The 5,032-nt window shown below is 41.2% G+C and overlaps 1 long non-coding RNA gene across 1 annotated transcript in view; it reads right to left on the bottom strand.

The window, feature by feature from the left end:
• Positions 1–419: 419 nt before the first annotated feature.
• The window catches only part of LOC115029858, an 18,846-nt gene continuing 14,233 nt past the window's right edge, over positions 420–5,032 (bottom strand). The window contains exons 2-3 of the long non-coding RNA XR_003835416.1: positions 2,923–3,220; positions 420–634 (exon numbers count right to left, since the gene is read on the bottom strand). This is a non-coding gene — a long non-coding RNA (uncharacterized LOC115029858). The remainder of the gene's footprint in view (positions 635–2,922; positions 3,221–5,032) is intronic.

The raw sequence follows: 5,032 nt of genomic DNA, 5'->3' as shown, positions 1-5,032 counted from the left end.
AGTGAAGTGATATATGGATCAACTTGCACTGATACAAAGTCCCAGGACTGGTTACTGTTCTAACTGTGATGTGCTAATTGTGACCTTGAATGATCCATAAAGCCAGATGTTCACTCTTACTGACTGAAACATACCAGCCCAATTTTATTGCTGTTATAATGTGGCCATTGTTGCTAACCTCTTTCAACACCAGCCTCTCTTTGGAAAGTGTTTCACCCCCTTTCTATCTAGTGCTGTTGCACCTTCATTTTCTTGTGTTACAGTGGTCTTTTGAGCTGTAAATTGGTAAAATCCAGACCTGAGTCTGTAGCTCAGAGGTAGAGTGCTTACCCAGAATGCACTCAGCAAGTCTGAGCCCTGGTTCAATGAGCAATAAAGACACTAAATACATACTAAAGATAGAGTGAAATCAAATTTTATTTATACATACTCAAGCAATCTTCAGCATGTCTAGTCACAGTTTGATTTTGGGGGAAGAAAGATAAATGGTATAAGAAGTTAAGATTTGTTCTCTTGAAGCCTTTAATGGCACATCTATCCAGGAAAATATCTGTTGCCTGGATACACTGCTGCACACCTATGACCCGAGCATTTGGATATGGAAACAGGAGGATTGTAGATTCAGGACCAGCATCTAAAGCAAACAAACAAAATCAAATAAACAAATACACTTGTGTAGTAAATGTTTTCAGTTCCCACAATTCATATATTGAACTCCCCAGTGTAATTATGTCTGAAGAGCGGAAGAAAGAAAACTTAGGTTAAATAAGTTTAGAAGACTGGAGCTTGATCATATAAGGACAGCATCCAATATGAAGAGACACCAGAGACCTTCTCTCCCAGTTCCTCTCTTTCCCTTCTCCACAGGCAGATACAGGAAAAGGACCTCACTGAGAATGAACTATATGGGCTGAGAAGATGGCTCTAAGCCTAAAAATGCTGTCTATTCTCGCCTATTCACCTTGTCTATTCACCTGGGTTTGTGTTCAGAGATGACAGAACTTTACACAATACATGAAAAACAAATACCCTTGGTATTTGCTCTCATGCTTAGCCATGGCCACTGTTACATTGATTTTGTTGTTGTTGTTTTTCTAAGCATAAGGGAGAATATTAAATAGGTCCTCCTGGAATATTCTCCATTTTCCAAATCTAATAGTGGTCTAATTATATTTAGATTGCAATATGAGGTGTTATTTGATATTTTTGATTAATACAGTGCCTCCTTCTTTGAGGTGTTCAATAAAATCATCAAAATATTTTGGAGACAGCCAGGACAAAACTCTTGAACTGATATCTTTAAGTAAGAAATTGTATAAGGTGATTACTACAGGGCTTGTCCAGGCATTTATAAACACTCAGAGGAGATACCACAGCTAGAGGACAAATCAGAGATATGCCCCTCTTGAGCTTTCAAGCTCAGATGATAAGGTATGCCCAGTAATTTGTAGAGTTTGGAAGAGTCAAAATCCAGCAGGCAGAATTAACTCCCGAGGAAGAAAGAATGCATCTAAACTACGAGAGAATAATGCTGTGAAAGATTTGAGGAAATAATGCATAAGTAAAAGGATGGGCTGGCATGAAAACAAGCAAGAACTTTTAGAAATTGAAATGAAGACTATTAAAATAAAAGTTCTCTGAGAAGAGGACTGTCTGCATAATGGATAGGCTTATGGTCCAATTAGTGAGTGAGAACACTGAGGTAGCGTGTAAGGTAAAAGGATGCCAAACTTCATTGGCTGTGCATATCCCAGATCCAGATGTACAAGCCCTAAGACCACTTACCTCAAAGTGTGGATATATTGAAACAGGGTCACAGATGAGGTAACTGTTGGGTAAATGAGGTTCTGTGAGTGAACCTTGTTCAATTTCACTAATGTTCCTGAAATAGGATGGAATCTGAACACATGAAGAAACAGACCAGATGTGGTCGTTCATAGGGAAAGCCTACGAGGAGAGCAAGGGGCTTCAGGAGAGCAAGGGGCTTCTAAGAGACAGCTTCCATTGTATAACCTACTGAGTCTGTAGTATTTTGATAGTTCAGCCCTAGCAAAGCAATGTAGGCAAAATGAAACAACTGAACAAACAAACAAAGAAAAACCATGGGAGGCCTTAGGAAGTGATTAAGAAACACAGACAATGTACCTCAATGAAAAAGTAAATAACATTTATTCAATATGATTTCCAGGGAGGTAAAAATAAAGATAACGGAAGAAAGAATATAATCAAGAAATGGGGACTATTTAGCTAACAGTAGTTAAACAGCCTTCCTCTGAGACATGTTTTAGTTCCTGCCTCCAGGTTCCTGTCCTGCCTTTCCTTAGTAATGGGCTGTGGTCAGGATTTGTGAGTCAAATAAACCCTTTCTTCCCCAGGTTGCGTTTGGTCATGGTCTTTATCACAGCTGTATAAACAAAACTAGGATAATAAGTAAATAAACAAACCAAAACAACCCCAAAACCCTAACTCTATATCAATACAATTATCTAATTTCTCAGTGAATTTCTTGCGTACAATCCTGTAGAGAGAGTTCTTGAGGCCTCTGTTTTTGTTTCCCATTTGGTAACTTCATGGTTAGAGCTGGATCAAAGTTTAGAGGTTATTTATTCCAAATCTCTTCACTGAAATGAGGCAACTGACACTCGGTTTAAATACTGCGTGGCTTAAAAATTCTGTCATTCAAAGTTGCTCGACATGCTCCCATAGAGCCCTACAGAGAGAGAGGAAGAGAGAGAGAGATGTGTTTCCTCCCTTTGAAGGGAGTTTTTCCAGTGACACGTTTGGCTCTAGCAACCAACTGTCTGGGGTTACAAGTAAGAGTCCTCCAGGAATCTACTCTGAACCAAGTTAGGAAAAGGAGCCACCCGAAATGACTAGTGTGTGTAATTTCAAAGAATGGCTCATAAAGACTAAGCAATTCACCTTTAAAGACCTCGAGTCCCAAGGCTGCTGTACTAGAATGGTCATGTGTGCCATTTCGAGAAGGTGCCAGATCGTGACGGACGTTGTCTTAGACCTTGTAATCCAGACCGTGCTCGAGCTCAGTGCTGCTAAGTCAACTCCACTGGCATCACGTCAAACATAAAGGTCCACCAGGAAGGGATGCTCTGACGATGGCCAATCAAAAGTGTGAAACACATCAGCTTCAGCTGTCCTTGAAGCTTCTAGGACTGAGCTTTGCTTGACACAAAACTGTAGACAACAGCAACCGCAGTTGAACCTACGGAGATCGTCAGGGTGCTTCAGTACCGTCTTAGTGTTCCCTCTACCAGAACCCAGTCCTGTGATGTGTCTTTCCAAAATTATTATGGATTCCCTTTCTGAGCTGAGATACAGCTGCATAGACATTAATTTTTTTTATCTACACAAAGCATATTTTAATAAGGCAATGAACATAAGAATAAACTTTTTTTTTTTTTAAAGAGGCAGGTTTTGCAGGGCAGTGGTGACACACACCTTTAATCCCAGCACTTGGGAGGCAGAGGCAGGCGGATTTTTGAGTTCGAGGCTAGCCTGGTCTACAGGGTGAGTTCTAGGACAGTCAAGCCTACACGGAGAAACTGTCCAAAAAAAAAAAAAAAAAAGAGGCAGTTTTTGTTCATGGTATATTTTTATATTACCCTTGGATAATCACAGAAGAGAAAGTTGAGAACAGTTTGAACAGAGAAATTTTACTCTGAAGACTTAAACTCGGGCTGAAGTGATGGGTCCATAGTACTTTTCCAGGGGACCTGAGTTCAGTATCTAGAACCCCAGTGGAATGTCACACAACTGCCTGTAACTCCTGCTCCAGTGGGTGTAACAACTGGGCTCCTTAGAATGCCTGAATTCACTCAAAAAACAAAAACAAAAACAAAACCCCAAACCCGTAAGGCTGAAGATATGAGTTCCTGGAAGAGGACTTGCTCTTCTTTCTCACTCCCATCTTCAGCTCTGGGCTTAGAGCTGTGTACCACTAGGCCTTTGCATAGGCTCTAGGAATCCAGTTGTTTCTCTCTGCAGCTCTTCCTCTCAGTCAGAATAATATCTTTTTGAAAAGGGATGCTCTAGTCCACCGGAGTCACCGAAGAAGAATGTGCATAAGAATGTGCATGTAATTTCTCCTCAGGAAACTGCTTTAAAAAAATCACCCTTCTGTTGTACATTTGAAGAGGTATTCAGCCATCATCGTGTCTAGGAGGATGCCAGGGGAAGCTGTAAGGCCCAGCCATGGCCAACCTTTGACACTACAACATAACACTGTCATCTACAAAGCTAGCCCAAACCAATTAAACACACACACCCATGCATGCACTCACGCACACATGCACACACGTACGCACCACCTCTTCATAAGTCCATGATCTTGTGTTAGGCCATATTTATAGGTAATCTTCAATGCAAACAGCCCTGGGTCTTGAAGTGAACACTGGTGTGAGAGAATAGGCCATTGAATGTTGTTGGTGGTTCTCTACTGCAAGACTGAGTGGCTCTTGCTGCAGAATGTTGGTGCTGGAAGGGCCTCCTAGGCTTCAGGGACCTACCAGCTGAATGTGCAGAAACCAAGACACACAGTCCTTTTCTTCTGCCATTCTTCTTCAGCACCCTCAGCTAAGAATGCTCAAGATTGTGCCTGCCAGCAAAGAAAATCATTTAAAGGGTTCAGAGTCACCTCACCTAGCAGATAGAATGGGTCAGCAGAGTGCAGAAAGGGCACGGAAAGATAACTGGAATGACTATCTGCTACGTGCCAGGATTTCCCCTTAGGATAGAGAGCTTGAACTTCTCATTTTAACTTCTACGAAGGATTAGTCAGATGGTTTCCAAAAGTGAATTTTTTTTTTTTACTAGTGATGGTCATATATTGTGATCAAACTTATTCTTCTCTTCTTAAATAAAGAATAATGAATATTGTGTGTGTGTGTGTGTGCGTGTGTGTGTGTGACATGTATATGGGAGTATGAGCATGCCATGACACTCCTGGAGAGGACAGAGAACAACCCTGTGGAGTTGATTCTGTGTGTGTGTGTGTGTGTGTGTGTGTGTGTGTGTG

This window comes from Mus caroli, chromosome 18 (genome assembly GCF_900094665.2).
Source record: "Mus caroli chromosome 18, CAROLI_EIJ_v1.1, whole genome shotgun sequence".
NCBI classification, from domain to species: Eukaryota; Metazoa; Chordata; class Mammalia; order Rodentia; family Muridae; genus Mus; species Mus caroli.
This window is presented reverse-complemented; position numbering and strand designations above follow the sequence as displayed.